Source organism: Rhea americana, unplaced genomic scaffold (assembly GCF_003343005.1).
Source record: "Rhea americana isolate MKP2758 unplaced genomic scaffold, rheAme1 scaffold_119, whole genome shotgun sequence".
Classification (NCBI taxonomy): domain Eukaryota; kingdom Metazoa; phylum Chordata; class Aves; order Rheiformes; family Rheidae; genus Rhea; species Rhea americana.
The window spans coordinates 2,918,279-2,945,242 of NW_028185250.1; positions in this window are offsets into that span (position 1 = coordinate 2,918,279).

Consider the following 26,964-nt stretch of genomic DNA (forward strand, 5'->3'; position numbering starts at 1 on the left):
GAATAACTCCACTGCGTAGTTCTGTGACAAAGAKGATGCTCTTGAAGGGTTGGTCCTAGGGAAGGGCTTCTCTAGCTCCTTCTTTTCTGACTGTTCCTCTCTTTTCTACTTTCCACAAACCTCCTGTATTTTGTGTTTGAATAATCTGGTAATGACTCACAAATTACAGACAAGGCTTTATGACAAAATGGATCAGACTATTTACTCCTCCATGGGTTCAACTTAAGCCAAAAGCCAGCGTGTACCTGGCCARCTATGTCCAGAGAGTAGCTACATTTTTTCGTCAGTGTGAGAATCCTTAGCCTGTAACTAGAAGTGGGAAATGGGAATATCTTGCTTTGTCTGACTTGGCTTTTATGAATATAAAATTTTCAGACCTATGCCAACTATTCTCAAATTTACTGTCAATCTTTGTCATGGTTTTCAATGTACAGTTTGTGCTTAGCTGTTAGTCTTATAACAGCGTCCATAACCTTATAGTGAGGCTTCTTCAGAAATAATTTTCTTTAATTTGGTAAGCTGTTATATCTGCCATTTTCTCTTACTACACACTTAAAAAAATATTTTCAGGCTTCCTCTAGCATTGCTGCAGCACCTAGGCACCTGCAGCACCTAGGCACCTGCAGCACCAAGGCAGACATCGCAGATGTTAAAGGATATCACCCTTCGACAACTTCTCTGGCTGTATTGAATATTGCTTTCAAGAATGAAGTGCAACTTTCTATGTTTTAAGAATCTCTGATGGAATAATATTTCCCTGGCTTTTGATTTTGTCTGAAGATTCAACACCACGGTTTAGTGCATTCAACATACAGGAGTTGGATGCCAATTGCAAAAGGTTTTACCTAAGTTCACAGGCAGCAGGAGAAATGCCCAAGCTGCCTAGAATAGAGAGATATTCTGTGCTAATTTTAAGTCAAAACAAAAAAAACCCCATACTTCGGTTGGTGTCTATCTTCCAGTTCTCTTCCTACACATAGAACTTTCTCTGGCAATGCTTTTGAGCCCAAAGTTTGCCTTTTCTCTGCTGAACTGCAGAGAAAAGCAAGATGTTAAGCTTCCAGGTTTTGAAGTACCTATCTGTGAAATACCTACCTGTCCTCAATCTGTTAATTTTGCACAGTTTGAGTCTAGGAAAAGTTGCATCTTCAGCCCTCATGTCAAAGCCTCATATGACATAAATATATATTATGTTTTCCCAAATACAGAGTAAAGTGTTTATTACATGCTAAATGTTTATACATTACTATTGACAATTTCCTTCTTGATTGATGCAATGTTAGAATTTTTTTTCCTAATATACTTAATTTAACTCTGCTGACCRTATATTATACTTTATACACTTTGGCTTACCTTATCAATTTACTACAGCTGAATAGCCAAAAGTGATAGAATTCAATAAATGGAAACCATTTCCAATAATAGAGGAAAACATAAATATGTTCAAATATTCATTTGATGTTTGGAGGGAAGGGTCACATGATGTGATCATACATGATGTTACTGAAATAATTTCCTTCTCAGTACTAACTTAGAAGATACTAACTTAAAAAGATATTAAGTGCCTTAAATTACCTAATGGAAGTATCAGCAGGGGCTAACTAGATAAATGCACGCCCTCTACATTCGACTACAGTGGAGTCACTTGTGGAATGTGGTGTCCCAGAYTGATATTTGAAGGTTGCAAAAGTGTTTATTTACATCACAGATACATCAGTTGTGGCTCTGCAWCATGGTAGAAGAGCATTGATTATAAGGGAGCTTTTCTTCTGGTCCTTTTTGCTTATGCTATCATGGATTTTTTTTCTCCAATCTTGAGAATCCCATTCCATGCTCATTTTAAACATGCTTTTGAACAAGAAATTTATACGTTAAGAGAAGAATCTTTACTATTGATCTCAAGGAGTGAAGCCTAGAACTGCTGGCAGAGGAATTTTTCTTTTCTGTGAAGATCAACTGTTGCAGTGGGGTATGGCACACTTAGCCAGGTTATTATAAACCGCACATGCCATATGAAGCCCTGATGTAAGAAAAAGTAATCTGAGTTGTACTCCAAAAAAACTGGATTAGTATAGTGATTATAGGCATATAAAGGCTTCTGTGTGAAGAGAGGTTAAACTGAGTAGGTTTTTCAGCTTGAAAAAGAGGAAGCCAAGTGGGAACTGAGTTCACTACATTCTCAAATAGTGCAGAGGATGTGACCAGAGAATGACTGTTTCGCTTAACATACGAACTAGAGGACACATGAAAAAAAAATCAGGTAGGTGTTTTTAAATTAAGAAACAAATGTGATTTTTTTCTCATACAGTTAAGATGCAGACTTTGTTGCTTCAGATTGTTGCAGGGCCCCAAAGCATAAATAGGTTCAGAGAACAACAGGTATATTCATGGAAGGCAAGTCCACTGAGGGCTCTGAAGTAGGAAGATGCAGATACTGTCTCTGCCTCACAAAGTCTATAAAACAAAGATTACTGGAATGTGGAATGTTATAATGAGGGAAGCGTCAGTGGAGATCTACCCTAATCATAAACTTTTGCCTAAATATCTGCTGGCCAGTGATAAATATCTGTTGGTCAGTGATACATTCTGTCCAGTATGGCTATTCTAGTATTTTTATTTTCTGAACAAATACAATTAGTGCAATTTTTTTATGGGCTAATTAAGTTTAACTGGGTTTATGCTCCGCTATGGTTTAATAATGGAGAAATATTCTTTCTTGAGTAGTCAGCAAGACTAACATGGCAGACTGCAAGATAAAAGTGAAAGTTTTTTTTCAAAAAAAAAGAAAAAACAAAAAGCATGAATGTTAAGCAGCAGAAGTCTAGCTTGATGCAGGGAAAGCCTCATAATATGAATAATAATACAGCACATGAGATGAGACAGATATAGGAAGAATGCTATATTGAACAGTCTGAGTTCTGGTACTTAGAAAAGCACAGAGTCAGCTCAGCAGTGTTTTTGATGGTCTGTTTTGAAAATTCAAAATCAGAATAAGGAAATGTATGCCTTTGGTACAAGAAGATATGGGATTTGAACCCTGTTCTGCTTTTCCCTAAAGGATTCGCTTCTCAAGCGCTTAAGAAAATCTTGCTTATGGCTTAGATACACAGACATGTTGCTCTAGGGTAACAAGCTACAGCATGCCGTCAAGCCATGGAGTACATTTATGTTTGAGAATTACCTCAGGTTATCTTACTTCCTATTAGACTTGTCTAATGGTTTAGATGCATGAACAAAGTACCATGGGTAACAGGTTACTGTGCATCAACTGATCTGCAAATCTGCAGTAGGTGTCTCTATGCATCTTAGCCTGAAGCAGATGCAGAATAATTCACATTAGCCTAAGTCTCAGGGAAAATATAGCTAAAATAATTACAAATAACTCTTTAGCCAACACCAAAAAGGCACAAAATCTGTTCCATATTCCATCCAGAGCATCTACCTATTTCACCCACAGCTGGAATTAGGCAATATGGCTCACAAGAACAGAYACACCTAGTGGGTACTCTAACATTCCCATCAATTTGATGGCYAAGGAATGTGATTTAGTTGTCCAGATTGTGTGGCTTCTGCTCTTATAAAACACTACCATCAGTAGGTCCRGGATGAAGGCTCTGGGATCTGATGATAGGGTACTCTGGAAAAGAGGCCTGTCTCTGCAAATAACTTCTATCAGAAATATTTTAATGTATTTGTCTGGATGTGCTCGACAAGGATTGCAATTGTACCTCAATGTGTGGGCTGACCTGAAGCAATGAGCTTCTGCTTTTTCAGTTGACTGGCCAAAATCACCTCCTTTGCCTCAAGCAGAACAAGGTGGTGCTTTTCTTTTTCTTTTTCTTTTTTTTTCTTTTTTTTTTTTTCCTTCCCTTCCCTCTCTTTCTTTTTGGTTATTAATGACCTAACATAAGCTCTAAAAAGTAAATCCAGATATCATGGTGCTAAGTGCCTTAAAAATGTCTGTAATAATAAATAATTCATCTGCTGATGTTCTTCATGAAGCTTTTAAAGTATATTAACCAGAAACTTATGTAAGCAATGAAACCTACATTACACACACATGTGTATGCAAAAAAACAAAACAGTAGATGCAGAAATATCTGCAAGAACTGAACAAATTTTTTAAGTATGAAGTTTTTTGTGTTCAGTTAGTTGTCCACCCTCTCCCATCCYCTTCTCTCCAACCAAAGCAAACCTAAAGTCAAAGCTGCAGCTCAGTTTAGAAAATGAGTGTTCATAGATGGTAGTAGTAAATAATAGCAGTGTTTGGTGAGATATACTACCCATGGCAGAGGAGGATCTGTTTAGGGACTGTTTAAATAAACTGGACATATACAAGTGTTGCACAGAAACTCATGGACAGAGTTCTTATTAAAAGAACAACCTAATTTATTGGGTTCTTTGCAAATACTAGTGTTCATGTGGGGATCAAATCTCTTGAACAGAATAGCTGAGATAGTGTGAAGAGTCTCCATTGCAAGTGTCCATGTAATGGCATCTTCAGCTGATCAGGAGAAACTTCTCTGACTCTTGTTCTGCTGAAGTCTTACACTCAGCTGGCCCATGGTCCTATGTAATCACTTCAGCGCATGCATGACTCATTGTTATTGATTATTTCTGAATACAAAACATCTTCTAATTATCTTAACAGTGAACAAAAATGTGTCCTACACAACCACTCCTGCATCTGCAGGAACAATTTCTACTGATTACAAATGTCTTATCTATGTGCAGCTTCATCAATTGYGTAGAAGGAACTGCCTATGGCCAGATTCTCCATCCAGGATCTTAATCAGCACATTTAAGTATACACTCAGTTCCTATCAACTGGTCTAGATGCAGCAAGAGTTGCCTGGGGAAATATCTGRGATTGTCCAAAATTTTCGTTTGGACTTCTCCTGTAAAATTCCTCAAATATTTTGTTGTGAGGATGGCTAGGAATCCAGACAATTGCCTTGTCTCACATCACTGTTTTCTTGTCTTTGCAGATGGCTCTCTGGGAGCTGATTCTGTGATGATTCTATGACTTATTTTAAGCATCCCTGCTTCTATAATCCATGTATAATGGCTTCCTTTGAGAGGAAGGATGGGCTTGTTGCTGGGGACATAACAAGAAGTCAGAAGATGTGTTTGAAGTCAGTGGATTCACTGTCACTGAATACAGTGGATTATTCCTTGTCCCACAAGGAATATAGTGCCCCTAGTGCCTGCTTGTGAAGTGTTTAAATTTCAAAAYTGCTTGATTCAAAGCAGGATCTTGAACGTGAATCCTGGCTATTGGTAGTGGGTTACTGATTATGTACTTTCTCCATCCCTATTGGAGAGGCTGCACTTTGTATGAATTATTAAATGTTCACTGGGTCAAGGAGTAAGAATACCTAATTCTACAGACCATTAAAGGAGTGGTTTCTGAGGTATGGAGGCTTAGGCTCTAGTGACTTTTCTTGTATACTGTATTGGGGCACTCATCTTAGGTTTAAGGGTTTGATTATATGGTTATAGTGCCTCATAATTAGGTGTTGCTGAAAGAATATAAAACATCCTTTGAGACTGCTTTTCCTTTCTGTGTGTTCTATTCACCATCTRTCAGTCATGCTTACGTGTATTCTACCCTTTGCATCTCTAAAATACATGTTTCTGACTGGCAACTAGAAAATATTGGGTATTTACAGCAGCTTGAAAAATGCCCCCCTTCAGCATTAATGCATTTAATTCTAAATGAAAAGATTTCTCAAGGGGGTGGACCCATCACCACAACTTTTCTGTTACTAGTTTTCCTCAGAAAATAGGTTTTCAATCCCACATTTTTTGGGCAAATCTGTGATGCATCTTCAGCCTATGAAGAACCAAAAGTGAGACCATTTCCTACCACAGCTTTTGGAATAGCAACAGCTCCCTTTGCTATTATAACATATCTCAAGTACAGATTACAAGTAGGAATGAACGAGAACTTCAGCCAGTCTTTATGTCACTCCAGGCATCCTTAACCATTACCTTGCAGGTTTATGGACATGGTGTTTGAAAGATTTTTGAAAGATGATTGGCATGATTCTTACTTATGCTAATTTCTTTTAACRCTGCCTGGATAGTGGAAAGAGCCCTCGAAGTCTGTTGATAGCTGTTCAACTCAAAGGTTGGGTTGCAACATCTCACTMAGGAAATTTGACTCACTTGAAATCTTCCTTGCACATCCGCAGCAGTGAAACAGACAGTTCCCGTAAACAAGAGTAAGTAAGAGTTGCCTGCTGCATTTTTTCAGCGACCAGGAACTAACTGATAAAAATGGACCAGAGCAAAATGTATCATAAACAGATGCAGTTTATTCTGCCCCAGAGAACTGATACAGTTCCAGGATCTTCCAGCTGTATTGGCAGAGCATTTGGTATAAAGCCCCTGCATTTAAGCTACCTGTTCCTCTGTCATTGCCTTTAGGCTCCCAGACAAAAACCCATTAGGAAGCAAATGTAAGATTGCTTTGGACAAATTCAGTAAGCTTCAGTGAAAGGCAGCAGCAAGCTATAATTTAAGGAGCCAAATTTACATTTTTTGCCCATTTGTAAGATTCATCTTTTCCCAGCAATGTGGTCCAGAGACACATCCATTCCAAAGCCATCAGAACAAGGTTATGACTTATGCTTTATATGCAGATATACAACAGGGAAGGAGCCAGCTCAGAGAGCTGAGAGAAAATGCCACATTCAGTGGAATGTGAATATTTCACAAACACTACATACATTGTAGGGTCAGTCATACCATTCAATTCTCATTGGATTCCTCCCTTCACTTTTCCGAAGATTCACTCATAATCTGGAAGAAAAAAAAGAAAAATGTTTAATAAATTATTTAGTTGTCCTCCTACAACTTGTTTCTACCCTTACATTAAGAAATGAATTAGATTCAGGAACCCTCCCCAATATTCCAGATGCATTTTCTCTCTCAGCTGGGAAACAATTGTGTGATCAAGTCACGCAAAAACATCATGACAGTTCTCACTCTCCAACAAGACATGCACTAAACTCTTTGTGCCTTAGTTTATCTATTTGTAAATGGGATAACCTTGCTGACCATGATTTGCAGAAAGTTTTGTGCTCAATACATGAGTAAAGTTAAAGAGGGAAGTACAATATGTGTCTAGCACTGCTTTAGTGAAAATTTGAGGAAAATATATTTTGAGAGGTTTGAAAGGCTCTTGTAGGGTCACATGACACCAAGTCAAACCCTCAAATTTAAGGACAGGGATTTGGAGATGGGATGTCTTTGGGCAAATACATCTACAATGTAGAACTGCAGGTAGTGCAATTGTTCACCTGTAAAATTGGAATAGTAATAGCCTTATAGTGAGGTTAATGCATATGAAGCACTTAGGTACTACAGAAAAACACCTGATGAAACAATATAATGCTGTTTCCTGGTCAGGTATGGGGAAAGAGAAAATAATATGGAAAAAAATTAATACAGTCTAGATAGCTACTTATTAGTCATGAGATTCAGCTCATCTAATTTAAATCTACTGAAAGCTCTGTGTTTAGGCTAGTCATGTAGGGCAGGACTCAGCTAACCAGCTGTTAACTCCTACACTATACTATGAAAGGARCATGGGCGGACTAGCTCACAAGTGAACACCTACACTGTAGATATCTAAAGGTAAACAAGGTGAATCTCAGTGCTAGTCTTCCTGTGCAATTAATGCAAAGAGAGGAAGACATTTTCAGGTAGCTCCGTGACTTTCAACCAGTTTCCAGTTTTTAGCTGAGAAGAAGTTTATGATTTGAGTGACTTTTGATGGAATGGCAAAAGGTCACTTCAAATGAAAATATGTAAGAAGTGCCCATTCCAGAGCTTGGAGCAGTGAAGTTGCCAAAACAATATTCTAGAAGATGTATTCTAATGCGTGTAAAAAATACGTTTTCCTCATTTTATTCCTGGACATTGCTAAAATCTTTTGGCTGAAACTTTAAAAAATGAGTGTAGGATCACAGAATCATCGAATAATTCAGGTCAGAAGGGACTTCAGGAGGTCTCTAGTCCAACCTCCTGCTTAGAGCAGTCAGCCATGAGGTCTATCCAGGTTGTTCAGGACTTTATTCAGTGGTCTTAAAAACCTCTAAGGACAGAAACTGCACAGCCTGTCTGGGCAACACGTTCCTCTGGGTGACTGTTGTCATGGTGAAAAAATTTTTCGTTATATGCAATCTGAATCTCTCTTGTTTCAATTCATACCTGTTGTCTCACATCCTCCAACCATACACCACTGTAAAAGACCTGACTCCCTTCTTGATAACCTCCCTGTGGGTATTGGGAGGCTGCTATTGGGTCACCTGAAGTCATCTCTTGCAGGCTGAACAAGCCCAGTCCCTCTGCCTCCCCTCACAGAACAAGTGCGAGGCCCTAGCCATTTTCCTGGCCTCAGCTGAACTCACTCTAACTTTGTTAATGTCTTTCTTGTATCAGAGGTCCAACACTGGAGACAGTATTCCAGGTGTGGTCTAACAATTGCCAAGTAAAGGAGGGTAATCACTTCTCTTAACCTATTGGCTATGCTCCTGCTAATAAGTACAGCCTAGGATACTTCTGGCCTCCTCTGCTGCCAGTGCACACCGCTGGCTCATGTCCACCTTGCTATCTGCCAGGACAGCAGCCCCAGGACCTTTTTAGCAGAGTGGTTCCTCAGCCTGTCAGGTTGCCAGCCTGTATGGTTGCAAGGAGTTCTTCCTTCCCAAGGCAGGACTTTGCATATGTCCTTGTGTAATTTTCTGTTGGCCCATTCTTCCAGCCTTTCTATGACCCTTTGAATGGTGGTTCTGCCCTCATGCATATTGACTATTCCCTCAGCTTGGTGTCACCTACAAACTTGATGAGTGTGCGCTCCCCACCTCCTCTAGGTCACTGATAAAGCTTTAGAAAGATATTCAGGATAACCGATCTCTGCCTGGACTGTCAAAATTTACAAAAGTTGTAAATAATTGAGAACCAGGTCTAGTGCCAAGCAAATCTAATTCTATATGGTCTGTCGTGCCTGCTTTTTCTTCATGTCACATAAGAATTCCATTGCAAGCATGTAAAATCATAATATCTTTCAAATCAATATGGCTTCACAAACAAGAAATGGGAATTTTTCCACACAAGACAAAAACGTGGTATGTATTATGGCAGTTAATAACATAGAGCAGCATAGGAGATAAAGTGGGTACACAAATAGGAAAAAAATGACTACCACATCCAACAGAAAGTACAAAGGTACTGTTAGGCATAGAAGAGAACTTCTTTTCCCATAGATGGTTGGTTTCCTTTGCTGCTGGGGAAATAGATTTGTTCTGATCAACAYTTTGCTATTTTAATGACCACAAGAAGACCATGCAACATTCATTTTGTTGGATTAGGGCCCTTGTGCACTCTGTGGAAGCTCTGCTTCAGTACTCACTTTGTGGGGGAAAATTCTACCTTAAAATTAATAGTGCTGCTTCCTTCTCTAGACTCTCTTTAGGCATTTCTCAGCCAAGCTGTGAACAAAGTTGATATACCATTTATTTGGTGAAATATATGAAATCATAGTCCAGTGTGTCCTTTTACTGATGCTCATACCACAGAAGCCTGTCAAAGTTTTCCGTGGGATCTCTCCAGAAATATGTGAATGGAAATGTTGCTAGTGGGTCAGAAAGGTTCCAGCTTGACTGTGGATCCGTCCACTAAGTAGGTGGTTAAATTCTTATTAGTGTTCGATGGTACCATCCAGATGATATTTAAGAGGCAAAACACCTCCATGTAATAAATAGAAAACTAAGCTTTGTTGGAAAGAACAGATTTCATGCATATGCAGTGCTACACATGAACTGTTAAGATTTCTCTTTCTATCCTTGTTCTGTCCTACAGACTAAATTACTACTCCTTAATGGTAATCAGCCCTTGCTGATTGCTATGGCATATCTCCATCCATCCTTCTCTCTGAGTAATCACAGTTGTAATGCATCTATTGCTTAGTTACCTCTCTCCCAGAAGAAAAGATGTCAACCCCTATCCTTGCCCTGAGCTGAAATCCATGTTGTGTCACCTTTGTTGTCTCTCTCAGCAGTGTGTAGACTTCCTGGGAATCAAATTGTCTCCCTCTGCATTAAAATGAATACTCAGAATCCAATGAAGTGGTATCAGGGCAGAGCAGGTGACTTTATCATTCACAGGCTACTTGTCATGTAAGTGACCCTCTAAAATGACAGAAAATAAGGTCAAGGCTACCTGGCCTAGATGGCACTTGCTTTTTATATCGTCAGATCCCATAGAGCTAATGGGATTGACCAGAAGTTTGTTATGGCTGTTTTGCTGGAGAACTTGGCCTCTATCACGAAATCTCAAGCTGTCAGAGAAGCCAGATGGGCCATGTCAATGCTGCAGCTGGGCCAGCACTTGCAGCTGGAAAGCCCCTGTGATTTGATGATCTTTTCCTCCCCAAATGAGACTCTCGGGTTACTGGGAAATGGCAAAGCTCTCAGCATAAATCAGTGTACAGCTGCCTTCCTCAGCTTCTTGGCACAGCTTGGGCAAACGAGATTGTCAGGGTAGCATCTGGGACAGGTCAGGCAAGTCAGAGAGCATGTCAGGTTACTTTTAACCATGTGGAGAGTAAAGCTGGGGAACTTCATGTTTTCAGATTGATTGTTGTTACTGCAGTAGCTATTGTTATTCACAGAAAATATCTCAGGGGCTGAAAAATCTTTGGATTTWTTGCCTTCCACACTTTATTATTATGGAGAGGGGCAAAGGAAAAAGAGGAGCAAAAAGTTAGGGTTAGCCAGTGCTTGGAGATTATATCCTGCAATTTTGTTCAAATTGGCAATTTACCAACGTGAATACCCCTAAGTAGGCTTAATGCTGGAGTGGGTGGTTTAATTAGCACTGTGCTCCCGTTTATAATTAGATTTCTGTTAGTTCAGTTTGAAGCATGATTTCATAATACAAAATTATTTTTAAAATTCCTTTGGGGATATTCCTGGTAAATTAATACTGTGGACTTTGATGAACTGATGGTTTTAATAGACTATGGTATTTAGAAAGAATCTAAATCAAAGCAATAATATTACCATCCCATAAAAGTCAATGCTACATGACAATAAATCTAAACACAAGAAGAAAGAAGAGCCAGCCTTATCTGAGAATTTGGACTGTTTGCTTCTCTATTTCATTTTGTAAAGCTGAAATGAAGATCTGTTCAGGAAATATTTTGTATTTTTGCCTTTTTAAATAGCTTTCTTTGTTGTTGTTAGCTTCAAAACAAATTTCTTGTTTCTTGTCTCCAAATAGATTTTTTAATACCAGATTGGGATGATTGGTTTCAAAACGTAAAAAGTAAGACTAAAAATGAAAAATTTGTTAAACTCCATGCATTGCAGCATATTGTTTATTTTCAACAGACTGGCCYTTTCAAATGTTACTAAATCCTTCTTGCTCTGTCCTGTTTGATTGAATGTTTTTCCATCTAGTATTCTGACACTTACAGGGCAAGGACTGTCTGTAGAATGATAAATCATTGCAGAATGATCAGAGCAAAACCAACTATAATATTACTCATGTGACAGGGTAAAAGCATCTTGTGAGAGGGGCAGTGATGGGTCTGCTGAAGGGAAGCCTTGCTTAGATAAAATGAGATAAAGAAGAAGTAACAGCTCACTGGGAAGCTTGTGGTAATCAAGTATTTACGAAAAGACATCCATGCTAAAACATTCTGTGTTTACTATGCTTTGTTCTAAAAATAACCCACAAGTGCAAAGCCCTATGTCTGAAAAACATTACAGTCTATAATACTAGTTACTGTGAGTAAATTGTGATCTCTCACTTCTGTGGGTGCATGAGGTAGGCATGCTTGAGGTAGGCAGATGGGAAAATGAAGTCCTTGGACCAGCCAGCCAAAGCCCTTAACATAACCTCCTTCAGCTGAGGGCACATGCTCCAAAAACTACTAAGAAAGGTGAATACTGGTGAAGATGGAAGAATAAAAGGCATTTGAAACCATCTTGTGGGAAGTGAATAGCATGCTGGCCTGTAGTTTCACACATATCTCCAACAGACAGGGCTAAGTTTGTTCACATCCAATGTGATCACTCTGTACTAATATTCAATTTTTATAATTTTGTTAGTGCAGAGACTTATAGTTAGGAAGTGTTAAAGTCCCTCTACTACAGAATGTGACTTGCACTACAGTTCAGCTTGCAGGTGGCCAGATCCTTTCAGAGAGCTTTGCTTTACCTGTAGAGTACCAGATGCCTTTACAGCARCAGTATATCCAAGGGAACGTTTGATGTTAGGTTTGTGTTCAGTATGAGGCTATGCATCTGGAGGAGATCCTGCCTTAGTTTACTGTTACACAGATAGCTCTAAGCTGGGAATGATATAACCAGATTGCTCTGTTTCCAGAGGAAACGTAAGTGTCTCGCAACTTCCCTCCATGCCCTAAGGTCAAACAGAAGTCTGTAGGGTCCAGCTGGGGAGAGCAGGAGGCTCACCCTATTCTTCTGGATTGTGTGCAAAATSCAGTGTGTATGCAAGGCTTCATGGGCAAAGCTCAAGAGAGCACATTTAAAGTCTCCTTTACACCCTTCCCCCCTCTCCCCCCCCCAGAAATGAGAATATTGAAAGCCTGCTGCCTTGTGGACCGGATTCTTGTTTCAGTGTAAGAATCCTTACAAAACAAGTCAGTGTCCTACCCTCCAGGCATCCCTGCTAAACCTGCCACCATGGGATTGGAGGGACTGTCTGTCACTGTGTTAGTCCAGAAGCAAGAGGAATGTGGTTTTGAGTAGGAAAAACAGACTTTAGGATTCTGTTTTGGGTTGCTTTCAGTCTTGAGCTGATTTAAGAGCATAAATGATCACATAACATTTCATCAAAGATTATTCTTTATTTCATTTTTTGGAGAAGAGGAGGAGGAGAAGGTCAAGGAGATGAAGTGGAAGCAGGGTCTATTGTGAGTTTTCAGTAGCATTAATACTTTAAATGGCATTAAAAAAAAGAAACATTTGGAGTGATGCCATGAGGAAAACATACAGGACAGAGATAATGGGAGACTAGGCATTTTCTCTTTCTAGCTTGATTTACAAGATTAATCTTAGTTTAAAGGAGCAGTGGGAGCCATTGCTTGCTATAACATGAAGACCAGAGGACTGGATAGCCTTTGCAGATTAGATGGTACTAAATAGTAATACAAATATTAACTGGTTATTTAAGAAATAGTAAAATAAATCTTGAAACATGAGAATTAATACTTGCTATCTGTGCTCTCCCCCCTCCAGAAACAAAACAAAAATGTTCATTGTTGCTTTCCTTCATACTGAATGATCAGACTAAATATGTATTCCTAGTCCTACCATACATACTGATGGTATTGTAATGAACATAAGAATTTCAAAGAACATCTCTGCCTTTGAAGTCATGTGGGACTATAATGCAGTCCAACAGATTTAGATAAACATTAAAGGGCAATTTAAACTGGCAGAAATCATTTTTAATTATGTTACAACCTTTGCCATACCCATTTCCACAGCAGAATGTATTGGCTAACATAGGCTTGAAACTGAGCAGCAAATTCTCACTTGGTGTAGCTCCTTAGTCATACCTGCAAAAAATCTGTATCACCTCTGACTTGTTACTTCTCTGCCCTTTGTTAATCTGACTGCTGGGTCACTGACATATATTTAAATCTCTTAAATTCAATTTTGAGTTCTTCTGGTACAACAATTCTAAGCAGACCAGGTAAACTAAGCTTCCAGCTCAGTGCCTTGGAGCAATCAAATCCCCACTTACATAGGTCTAATTAATATACAAATAAATTACAAGACTGAAAGGACATTGTGATTATCTCACCTGATCTTCTGCCTGTAATAGGCCTTAAGGATTTCTGGAGTTAATTGCTTATTTCTTAAACGTTTTGAAAGCTTAACTCCCTTTTTGATCATCAGTCTTCATGCAACCCACTGTGGAAATGGATAGGATTTCTTAAGCTCAAAAACTTCCTAAGCTTTTTCTACGATTTCTTTCTTACTCCTTTCCCTTTCAGCTTTCTGTGATGTCTTGGGGGATCATGATGTATAGCTTAAGAAAATAAGCATAATTTACAGGAATAAAATATGTTCTTCTAGTCAGTGCTATATAGCTGTTAAGTATAGATAGAGGCAATGCAGCTGCTCAACGGCTGCTTGACACTTATCTGTTTATGTGTACAATGATCTAATTAGCACTTTTGTTCACTTTTATTTCATTTCCCTAACATTTAAATTATTTTAAAACCTAAACATTAATAATTTTATATTTCCTTTGGAGACACCCAAAAAAATATATATATTAAGGCAGCTGTTAAGAGTAGACCATCCTCATCTCCAACAGGTGTACMTGCAATAAACATTTAGGGAAAACTTATAAGGAATAGGGTATGTATAAAATGATAGCTCCCCTGGTATTTGTTCCCAGCTTCATGCAGTCAGGGATTATGGGACCTTCAGAGTCTGATTTACATCGGGCAGATAACTTAGGGGAAAGAATAAATCCTATCTGAATGACACTGATTACTAGCCTTTTACAGAAATGTAATTCACAAGTACCTTAAGAAGATTACCAATTAGACAGATATTAATTCATATAATATATGTTTTTTTGATTTTGTAGAGCTGTAGTTTGAGTTGAAACTTTGTGTCATATTGTACCTTTTGAAGTTCAACCGAAATACATCACATCTATTTTATCTATGATATTTTAATTTTATGAGAATAAGATCTGATGTTAACTTGACAGGATTGGGTTTCCATAAACCACATTGATCAACATTTATTATTTTTCCCTTCTTTAATTCTGTTTTATTCTAGATCAGTATCAGTATTTCCATTACTGTGTTTGTCATCAGTGTTAGGCTGACAATGACTCAGGTCATTTTGTTTAAGTATCTGTTTTCATCCTCTGGAAATCTGCTCATGTTCCAAGACTCATTAAAAGTCAATATGTCAAAAGTCAAAGAGAACTTCTTAGTTGTTAATACTTGTGTATACTAATTATCTAGGTCTGCTGATTTAAATAGATCAGATAGTATTAGTAGCTCTCTTAATGTCCTCTTGAGTTAGTGGCAGAAAGGAAGATGCTGAAAAACATCTGGTATTGATAATACATTACCTGCCTTTTTTTTCCAAGCAGAGAATAGAAATATTTACTCAATGCACTCATGCATCTTGTGCTTTTTTATCAATAGTCCTATTATTTCAAAGTAAGAATAAGCCAAGACCACTATGATGTTCCTTTTGTTGTTAAAAACTCTTTTTCTTATTTCCCAGATTTCACAGGATAAAAATTATTCCCTTGGTGTTCTTTTTGTTCTCTTATCAATTTTCTATAATTGCTAATATTTGATTTTTATTAAGTGCTACCAACTTACTTTCTGTTATTTGTTACACTATTGTAGTCCCTTTCTATGAAGCAGATGATTGTTTTTAATTTCTTTTCAACTGTGGCCAGAACAAACACCACCATGATAGAGAAAATCTATTGCATTAGATTCTGATGATAATTAGCTTTATGAATGTAGGTGCTGCTCATATTACACCAAAACAGTAGCATACTATCTTTTCCCCCCTGTGATGTATCTTTTTTATTTTAACCTTTATTTACTGAGAGACAAATGGAACAATATACCCATGAAATCATACTGTTACTTTGTGGAGTATGTTGCTAGAGACATGACATGCCTATTCAAAGCGTATCACAGTGAGGTTTTTTCAACACCCTGGAAGCAAATTCACTCACTTAAAATTCTATGGATTAATCTTTTATGAAAACTAATTAACATTTTACCACCCGAGTGAGCAAGTCAATTTGATTAAGGTACCTTCACCTTTAATGGCAAGGTAGAAGAAGAAATTATGTGATGTTCTGCTGTATGGCTGTATGAGAAATTCATAAATAATGAAACTGCTAGCACTAATATGATATGTATAATATATATATCATCATCATGTTTATTGGTCTGTGACACTATAAAGTTTCTTAAAAAAGTCACTCAACACTGGTGGAATATTTGTATTCTGTTTGTTAGATGAAGCAGATGAAGTTACATTTTACAGATGTTTTGGGGTAAGGAACTTGCACCAGAAGTTTCTGCTTCTGTTTGTTTCTCTTTCTTAAGTGGACTGCACACACAAACAGAGACTGTGTTCCCAAGTATTGCCATAATGGGTGCAGGAGTTGTTGAACATTTGAATAGTAGTTATCAATGAGTAATAACTGTTTTAATGTCCTTTGGTATCTCTCAAAAGTGACAAAATTGGGAAGGCTCCTGGTTTCAAGTAATTATAATGTGCTTTAAAATTAAATCGAGCTTGTTACCTATCAATCACAAAATGGCATGTAATGATGGTGAGAATGATTTTTCTTTCTCTGCTCATATTTTTCAGGTGAGCAGAGTAAGGTTCAAGCTGAGGTATGCAGAATGACACTCTGGGTCTGAAAAGGTTCCATGAATAGAGCCTGTATTCAAGTACTGCATGGACTATGTATTTAAATAAGCAAAGCAACTCCAAATGTCAGAATTTTATCTGGTCAGAAAAGTCATATCACCTGGAAAAAAAAAAAAAAAAAGAAAAAACAGTTTCTGGAGACTGCAGTTCAGAATGTTGACATTTTGACCATTTTTGACAGACTCTTTTTACTGGGTTTTCTACTTGTTTTTAGCTTAATGAAATTCTCCCTGACAGAGCTTCCCTCTTTTTGCAAATTAAACCTGTGAATATCAAGTCTGTGCTGAGGTTGAACAGAATGAATGACTGTGAAGGAAGCAGCTAATGTAGGGCAATTTGAGGAGCAAGGCTTTGCTAACTAGGGAAAAAAGAGAAGGGAAAGGGAGAAATCTTATTTCAGCCTAAGCCATGTCTCTATCCTTAACTTGAATCCAGCAGAATATTAGAGAATGTTAATAGATAATCAATATCTGCACTGCATTCCCTCAGTACTTATAAATGGCTCACACTCTTATTCCTGAAACCTAAAGCTAAAATTCAATGACACAGTGAATGATTCAGAGACTTTGGGGGCTGATAGTTGAGTGGCAAGAAGTGAGATTCAGCAACACCATATGTACATTGTTGCAGAATCAGTATAGTCTTTCCCTTAAAGGTTATCATTTATAACATGAAAATAACATATTTTATAGTCAGAAATGAAACCAGAAACTCTCTAAGTTTTTGGTCTAGTCCAGACACTTTCCCAAACATTCTTGGTGACTTCCCTTGAGCACTTGACTGCTCTTTGTCTTGTTCCCTTGGGAACACAAACATTGCAGTAGTTATGATTCAGAGGCTGCTGTGAAGCATGCATGAAATTTTAAGAAGGGTTTGTGATCTGTGGCAGGATTGTACAACTGTCTTGAAGGATATCATTTTTGTTTCCTGTCCACCTTCGCTTTTCACTGTGTGATGCTTGTTCAAGTGAAGAAAAGATTTCCTCTATAAAAGCTTTCACTTTTCCCTTCTCTTCCCTCTAGCATCTTCCGTTCTGTGGTTTTTATTGAATTAGATTGTGGGGTAAAGATCTTAAACTCTATTCAGTTTGTTCTGTCTTTGGCACCAGAGCTGAAAGTGTAAACCAGCTTTCTGTTCAGTAACATACGTTTTTGACATGAACGGCAGGAAATACACTGAGTAGAATCAGAACATATTGCTTGGTTAAGAACAATTAAGTAATAGCCTTTTGTGATGGACCTGGCATTAAGTGKTGACCAAACTGTTCCCAAATTGATTCCATGGGAGTCTATTTTTTTTTTTTTTTTAAGATCTGAAGGGGGAAAGGTGCTCTCTGTTGCACCAAGAAAAGAAAATATTAGCTAGCAAGGGAGGATCCCATGCAACAGTCGCACAACCAGAAACACATCTTATTTTTAGACTAATTATTAGTGAAGGGGGCAAAATAAATCTCTATTAAAACTTCTGAAAAATCACCTGTGAGCTTTTGATGAGCTAGCTAGCTAGCATTAAAGCTATTTTTGTTTTTCCTCCTTTTGTTTTTCCAGGAGGAGAACAGGTGAACCTCTCAAAGTTTGTCTTTCTTGTCGATGATGTGTTTTTCTCTAGTCCCATCTTCATCTAGTGAAGTTGATGGATGAGGACTGACCTAGGAGAGTCTCACTGATGGAAGGGGAAAAAGAACTAGGCTTCCTGTTTTGAGTAGGAAAAAAAAATGCATTTTTCATTCTCTTTAAGGCTGATCTGATATTTCATTCTCTCAGCAACTGGGTTGAGAGGCAGCAATAAGACAGCAAAGTAACTTACTATTTCTATAACCAATTGTGCTATTGTTTTAGCCAAGACTATAGCAGATCAGAAAACTATGTTCCCATTCTTCATTAATTTTGCGTTGTCAAAAACCTTTTCATCTTGAGCAAGAGAGAAAGGCCAAAAAATTAAATATGTTTATCACAATCAAATTCTACAGCATTTTGTTTCAGAAATGCTGCAACATAGTGTTCCTAAAATAAAAGCTACTTCTCTGAATTCTTGAAAGCTGCTGACGAGAAGGGGCTTCCTTATAAGAACTGGCTTATTTCTGGCCAATTTCCTAGTGCTTTACCATAAAGTGGTAGGGATAGATGACTGCAGTGTTTTCAGGGTAGCCGGTTCCCCCAGCTGTAGTTCTCAGACAGCTGCAGCTGTATGGGACCACCAGCCCTAGGCTAGCTGCCAGGCAGAGCGATGGCTGTTGCCCATGGAACCACTAGGTTCCTCACACTTCAGTCTGGATGGTGGCTTACAAAGGGACCAGGAGCCCATCCCAGACTCTCTGGCTTTGAACACTGTGGTAGCAAGACCCTGTCCAATGAATTCCTCTCGGTACTGATAAAGACAAGTTTCCTGAGCTGCAGAAGGGGGCAGCAACTCTAGGAGGCAGACACATAGATCTTCAAAAGGCCTGAGGATCTGAGTTATGAGGCAGTCCTTCAGGCAGTATCTGAGAAGCTGGGGTGGGTGAGCTGGCAAGAGAAGAGACAGAGATCTGGCTCTCAGGTTTCCAAACCTTCCTGAGGTTTGTTAGGAGACTCATTCAAATTGATACATTTCTGCAAAACATTTCACTTTCAATGAACTGGCACTTTCTGACTTTTTTTTTTTTTTTCCTTTTGGAACATTCCTGAACATTGCTAGTCAAATCATTATGAAACCCCAGGAGAACCAGCCGCCTACCTTGTTACTTTGTAAGAGACACTAACTAATCTTGCTTGAATCAATATGACMTGTTTTGCTTGAACCTTTCACACTGAGGATTCTGTGGGTACTGTTTGTGCCTCTCTGTGGCTGTTCTGCCACATGCTGTTTTTTACAGGGCTTTGTACTAAAGCAATAGCCTATCTATGTCTGTTTTGGGGATTCTTGAACCAGCGCACACCTGTACCCACACAGCTGTGCAAAGAAGCCTGGGCTTTTAACAGTTCTCCCCAGATAGAGGGCAAGTCTTCCAGTGGCTCGTGCACTCAGAATAAAAATAATAATAATAAAAAACAGTACTGCTAGAAGCTGAGCCAGGGACAGCAGGAGGAGAAGTATAAAGTTAATTGGAGAAAAAAAATGGAATTTTGTTTTCCAAATAAAAATTAATACATTCACAATGCTGTTCACCAAAGATATATAAAGAAAGTCATTAATTCAGCCTTAGGTAAATTGGGATAATTTATGCCAGGACTCACAGGAAGGAGATAATGTTCTATACCATCCCCAAAACACAAATCACACTCATACCAAAGGGTAAACATGTTCCTTTTTGAGCTTCCTGCTTTTGTTTTAACTAACAGAAGACCCACAGAGTGATCTACAGTCCAAGCTTTCTTTCCTTTCACAGCTTTTTCTGAAGTTTCATGTCCATTTTGAAGTGAAACATCAAAGTTTTTTTTCCTTAGTTTTTAGGAAATGAGATAAGAGGAAACAAGCAAAAGAGAGATGTTCATATCTTCACACACGGCCTCTGAAAATAGTAAATTCTGCTTCTGTGTGATCCAGATCCATCAGTCTGGAAACTACAAGCAGATTTTGGCTGCACTTTACAGAGCTCCCAAATGTGTGACATCTCTACCATTTTTTGCTCTTCTCAGGGAGCAGATGTGGTACGTTACTACAGTTCCAACATGCTCTACTTGAGTGCAGTGTCTGGTTGGCCACATTGAGTATTTTGCTTTTTCCTGAATAGACTGCACTAAAATTATTAAAAGCTGAGTTGTCCTGCTCTGGATCTGGCAATTAAAAATATGTGTGAGATACAAAAGATCCTGTTTTGAGTATTAACTGGGTTTAACACTGCTTTGACAGAAGAAGAGCAGAGTCTCTTACCTGTCAGCAGGGAGCATTAGTTACTATGCGACTCATTTCTGGGCATTTTGACCACTCTTCCCTAATCTATCTTGGCCCTTTCAGTCTGGAAATAGAAATGCTGATACAATGTCAATTTGGAAGTAGAAACGTTGATACAACATCACTGCCTTTAAAAAGCAAGTGAACAACAAGCAGTGTCTTATGAAAGGTTCCATTTTCATTCCAGGTATGAACAAGGATGTACTTAGGAATCTGAATGATTGTCACAAATGAGAATTTTCAGCTGTGACTCTATCACAGAATATATGTTCCACTAGCTCTAAAGTACCTCTCAGACCAGCTTTATGCCCTGAACAAATGTCACCTACCATGATGAAACAGTAAGACATGGTTAGCAAGGAAGATGCTAAAAGGATGGAACTCAGAGAAATGAGCCACTCTGTTGCAATCGCATTTCTAACCCTGAAATAAAGTCAGCACATAAGTAAACAATAGCTCAGCCTAAGTGAATTTCAACCTACAYGAGATGGTTTCAGGGATCTTCATAAAAATGCATATGTATCACTTGAAGCCATCTTCAAAACAAAGGGGTTAATAACACTAGATAGGCTCTTTTTGGAGTTCTGGAAGTCACATAAATTGTTTCTACAAATATTGTAGAACAACACCTAAATTTTAATTCAGAATATGTTTGCAATCTACCATTGCAAACAGTATCACTGAATAACACCAATTTCAGTGGAATCATTTAATGTCAATGTTTCACTTGTGAAATATTTTTTAAAAACAGACTGTTTACTCGTTTTAGTGTAATAGAAAAGCAATGGAAAACAATATGAATTTCAGGAAAAGATTTTAAGTGATTTTGATCAGATACTCCATGTGAATTTTCTTTCTTCATAAAGAATAGGTTGCTGAGAGAATTTGTGAAGACCCTAATGATAAAATAAACATTATATAACTTGTTTTGGGAGATAAATTTTGATTCTTAGACTTGTATTCATCCAGTGCAAGAACAAAAACATAATGCATGACATAGGACGCTTGCAAACACTATAATAGAGCAGTAATTATTTTAAATGACCAGTATATTCAAGAAAAATGAGATCTCCTCAAGGAAAATGCACAAGCAGATGAATAAGAAAAATGAGTTTGAGTATAGTATTCAAATCACTCAGCTACTTTAGTATTCGAATTTGCAGGCAATTCTATCACCTGATTACCTCTTGCAATCTTGAAGTGTATGTGTAAAGGCACATTTATCATTTTCTTTCTAGTCAGCATTAGATTTTATTCTGCAAGTCAATTTTGCATTGTTCTTTTCTGTGATTTCTTTCTTTTGAGGTAACAGGGAAGCCCATATTGAACAGATGGTTCTATATTTTAGTTTAAAGATGCTTATATATGGTAGTCATTTATATCTCCTTTAAACATGAACATATTCATCAAGTAGCTGCCGAGTTGACTCTACCCCTGCATACAGCTACTTCACTTTGGAYGTTGCTAGTTCCATTATAACATCATGGAAGTGAGAGATAGGCTTATGAGGTCCGCAGGCAGGACTTCAGGTACTTTCTTCTTTTCCTGTAGACTGATGGGTGTGTAAACTTCCTGGATAGAATGTAAGGCAATTGCTGTGCCTAAATAGTCACAGGGACTTGGGAGCAGAAAGAGTGGTTATTTCCAGGTAGCTCAGCCAGACTTCAGGGAAGCTGTGAGGATGATGGAAAGAGTTAAGACACTTTATAAAGAGTGCTGAGATGAATGAAGCTAAGAGCATTTCAAGTAACCCGGTGGCCTTTGTATAGTGAGTGTTTGGAAAAAGGAAGAACATTCATTTGAAAGAAAACGTAGATATTTGCAGGTATAGGAGTAATATTACCTGCAAACAGGATCTTTGTTCCTGGCAATGTTAGCTGCTTGAAGTTATACTCCTCTGTGACATTCATGGTATCTGTTTCCAGAACTACTTCTGTGCTGTCTAGAAAAAGTGAAAAGGAATCCCTCACATCGCAATTAATATATGAAAATGTACTGGAAAATATTATAAATACCAGTCAGGGCTTAGATATAATAAAAAAGGATGTATAGGTTAAAACATGGGCAGAAAATAGCCTGCAAACTAAATTATCTGGAGAATAATGATTCAAATCCATGCTATTCAAGTGAAGGCAGGTAAGTGAAAAGGGAGCAAGGCTGAAGGGATCCTAGAGGTAGCCACAGAAAGCAAATTAAATTACTTTGTAATGAAACACAATGGTATAAAGAATCAGTGTGTTTGGAGGAAAAGGGGGAAGGAGAGGGTAAGCTGAATTTGAAGATCAATCCTAGTCCATTCTCTGTATAGCACTTGTGAAACAATAAGTCTCACCTTGTTTTCAAATTCCAAACCTGGGAAAATCAGCAAAAGAGCAGAAGACTGGAAAAAGAATAAGCTGAGACATTCAATCACTTCAAATCTGTCAGTCATCTTATGCTTTATTCACTCTTAAATCTATGTCTGGTTAATTATTCCTATCCACAGATCTAGGCAGCATGATATCAAGCGTCTAACAAAAAAAAAAAAAAAAAAAAAAAAAAAAAAAAAAAAAAAAAAAAAAAAAAAGAGGGTCATTGCTAGGTGGCTGTATCACCCTTCACAGTAAGGATATTCTTAAGCAGTGATTTTTTCATTGTTCTCTGGCTGCTTTATTGTTAATGGTGTGTGAAAGCCCTTAGCTGTTGAGACCTTGCTCTGGAAGCTGAAAGATTGCAAATCATTCCAAAGTTCTTAAAAAGGACTTAAAAGCCAGCAAAAGCAACCCGGGGACTGTTCTCTGCTCTTACAGCTCTCACCCTAGATGGGAGCGCCACTTTCTTGTGCAGCGTAGCCATCCACTGTGGGATGTACAGCAGGTCTGTGGATCTACTAAAAAATAGTCCCCTCCCCCTTGCCCTGCTTTATTATTAGGGGTTTCACTGATGTTTAATTAATGAATATTTGTGAAGTGTTCTGAGGCTTATGGGTGGGGATCTTCACAGCAAATGAAGAAGATGATTGCTCTGTGCAGTCATCCTCTTGCCATGTGGTAAATAATCTTCTGTTGCCTGCTTCTGTGGTCTGTGATCGGGCTGTTCTGAAATAATAGCTGTGTTTAACCAAAAAGAGGGGTGGGGTGGTGAATGGAGTACTGAGGCAGAATGACATCAAATAAAAGGAGCAGGGAAGTACAACAGAAAGCCATTGGCACTGTGGTTAAAAAGGTCACATTAAGTAGCCCTGGGAGACAGCTGCATAGCACCGTGTCAAGATGAATTACAGCAGATAGTGCCTGCTGGTGTTGCCATTATTGTTGATAAGGACACTGTCTGTCTGTGTTCATGGTCTTGTCTCTGAAGTTTGTTTCAACATTCAAAGCCCTTTTTAAAATTAACATTAAAGAAGCCCATAAAGGAAAAGTCACGCTCCCATACATACACGCACATCCCACACAAAATAAAACCTGGCTGAGCACGATGCATGGAGGGTCCACCAAGCTGTCAGTTTCCTGGCTTTCTGTCCGTTGTAATAAGACCATCAGATAACCTAAGCATGTGATCTGTGTTTGTGTGTGCCTCTGTCTTTCATGCTTGTGTAAATTGGATTTGGACTGAAAAGCAGCACATTACTTATGGCAATGATAAATAAGAACAGGCAGATCTTTTCTCAAATAAGGATGCCAAATCAGTTGACTTCCTAAAATAGCAGGTATGTGTGGCTGTTAAAAAGCAGGCAGTGATTTGCATGTTGACATCCTCCCTCCCCCTATGCCATTAAGTTGATGGAATTATTCATGCTAAGGAAGGGCCACAAAAGTAAAGTACGTGTTTATGTGTCAAAGTTAAAAATTAACTGGAAAATAGAGGCACTGTTTGTATCAGTTTAAATCTGTCCATGATCATAGATATAGGATGTGGAAGCTAAAAAGCTCTGATCAATATTTAGTGAACTCAGAGAGTTTAGTGAACTCATTTGCAGCCTATCTATTTGGGCTGAGGCTGTGGGGCAAGCTTGTTCTCAGCTCCTTGATGCAGAAGCTGACTTTTATGAGAGTAGTGGCTAAGGAACAAGCGTTAACTTATGTGAGGGAAATTAGTGGCAGATCTGAGAATGGAATTCAGGTCTCTTAACTTACAGGATTATTGTCTGGTCTCTATTGTGTGTTCACTTTGCAGACATGGAGTATGTGGAGTGAGAATAAAAGGAAATGTTTAATTGCGGAGGCAGTGATTTCTGTCAGTGAAGGACATAGCCCAGGAATGAGAGAGGATAGTCCAGGGAGGATAGAGCCCACAGAGGTACAGATCAGGCCCATGAACAGAGTGCAGCATGTTCTTTCAACAACACTGAGTTGAGCAGATGTGCATCTTGAGAGAGAAGGTAACAGCTGTGTTGCATTCTCTCACTTCTTCAGGGAGGGCACTAAGTTAATTTATTAACTCCATCTTTCTGATTAATGGATGGAATGTTCAACCCTGAAATTTTGTGGAGAGAAGTCTGCAGATGTCCATCTGTGTTACTCAAGAACCACCCATTTATCATGGCTGCGTCAGCCTTGCTGCAGATGGGCTGTGTGCACTCCACAGCAACTTTGCCATCTGGCAAGGGGGTTCTRTGGCAACAATCCATTCCTCCTGAGAAAGTGACCTCAGATCAAGAACAGAATTAGTTCTGGGATGAGAGAAGTCGTGAAGGAAGCTRTAGGAGAAGAGTTCCTGCTGTTACATTCACATCTGTTCCACAAGCCTCATGTATTTCACTTAGAGGAATGTATTCCACCTTCCACCCAAAGGTTGAGGTAATCAACCATAAAGATCAAAGCGCTGTCCCTTTTAGAGAGAAGCATGGTTAAGTCTGAATTAAGTCTGAATCTTCAGAGCTTTGGTAAGACCTGTGATTTTGCAGTTCCTGGTGTGAATACCTTAGCTGAGTTTGCTTGTTTCGCTGATTTGGTGCACATGTTTATGTTTCCTTCCAAAGGCTGGCCTAGTGGATTGTAACAGCATGCTAGTAGCTCATCTCTAATGGAGTTGCTCCTTCAGGTCAAGTGGCAAGGACTTACACCTTTAATGCTASAGTTTGAATCTCACTGATAACATCAGTGTCCCTGTATAGGCATCATATACAGTATAACATAAATGTGATGAACAAGTGTGTYGGGGCCCTGGCTATTTTACAGCAAGATAAGCAGAAGCATATGCACCTGGGAAGGGAGTTGACACAGCAGTCAATTAGAGATGGAGCAGATACASCTGCGCAATGCTAGGCAACCAATAGCGATGCTTTGTAAAGTGCATGAACACGTGAGAGTGCTGAAAGGATATATAAGCTAGATAGGTAGAATAATAAGGTGGATTGAACTTGCATSATATTGATGTGTGTGTTCTTTCCTGTCTTGCCAATAATGGGCTGTGGCACAAGCGTGCCACCAACTTTTTTTTCCTATCTTTAACCACATAATGTTGGTCATAGTTTTGTTTCAAAACTAGTTGCACACTAACTTCTGAGATTCCTGTTAATATCCAACTGGCTTAGACAGCTTAYACCTAAACTGTGGGGTGCAGGAGTGCTTCCCACCTCCTGGGTTGAAAAACCCTGTCTTCACATCTTTTCTTTGGAAAAAAAATAGTGTGTGTAGGCAAGAAGACAGCAAGGGTAGTCCAGCAGATCTTCCAGTCTAGAGGACCAGAGGACAACCTGGACGGGGGATTTCATGATGAAATATAATCTGTCCCACATTTGACATTTGCCATGACTGCCTTAGCAGATCTTTTAGGTTTTGCCTTCACATAGTGAACAGCATGGTAATTTTGTTTGAATTTAAACAGAATTATAACAAAGTGGTAGTAGGCTTCAGCCACCCCAAACTAACTGTCAGCCAGGTCTCAGTCAAAAGGCTGTAATAAATGGATTTAATGTATTCAATTTACATCTTTTTATCAGTTCATGGGGTCAGCTGGCAGTTAGATCTGAAATGCAAGGTACAATGTATAAGAAATCCAATCTGGGATTTGTATGTTGTCCTACTAGCTGGGAAGGAGCTTAAACCTCCAAAGGCTGAAAGATTTGTTAACAGTTTAGTCAAGTACAAGAGATGGTACTTTGAAGGTGAGGAAGGCAGTTAGTAGCCTGTAGGAAAGGAAAGTTGAAAGATGAGAAAGAGCTTTTTATTGCTGTTATTTTCATTCGTCTAGAGTTAATAAAGATTTCAAAACAAGTTGCCTTGAATCAGTGCATTCAGCGCTGCAGGGCTTTGGAACTTTTTATCCTCAGGGTCTGGAATCACTCGTGCAGAGCTCAGACTCTCCAAAAAATTTAGTCAGTGTATTCAAAAAATGACAGTTTCCCTTAATGCAGAGAGGTGAGGAGAAGGAGTATCAATCTTCCATGAGCTAGTATTAGTCAGAAAGGCTCTTTGCATATGGCAAGACAGAGCAGAGTCTAAATATACTCCAAAGATCTTGACTGAGTTTATAATACTACTATATGTCAAGATAATGGGACAACACTTGTAGACAGCCCATTTCCCAAATGAAGTATTTTCTTACACTGCGTTATCCTGCCCTTGTCATTGGCCTCTAATACAAACTTAAGACCTTGTAGTTCTTAAGGAAGAAACCATAATTTGGA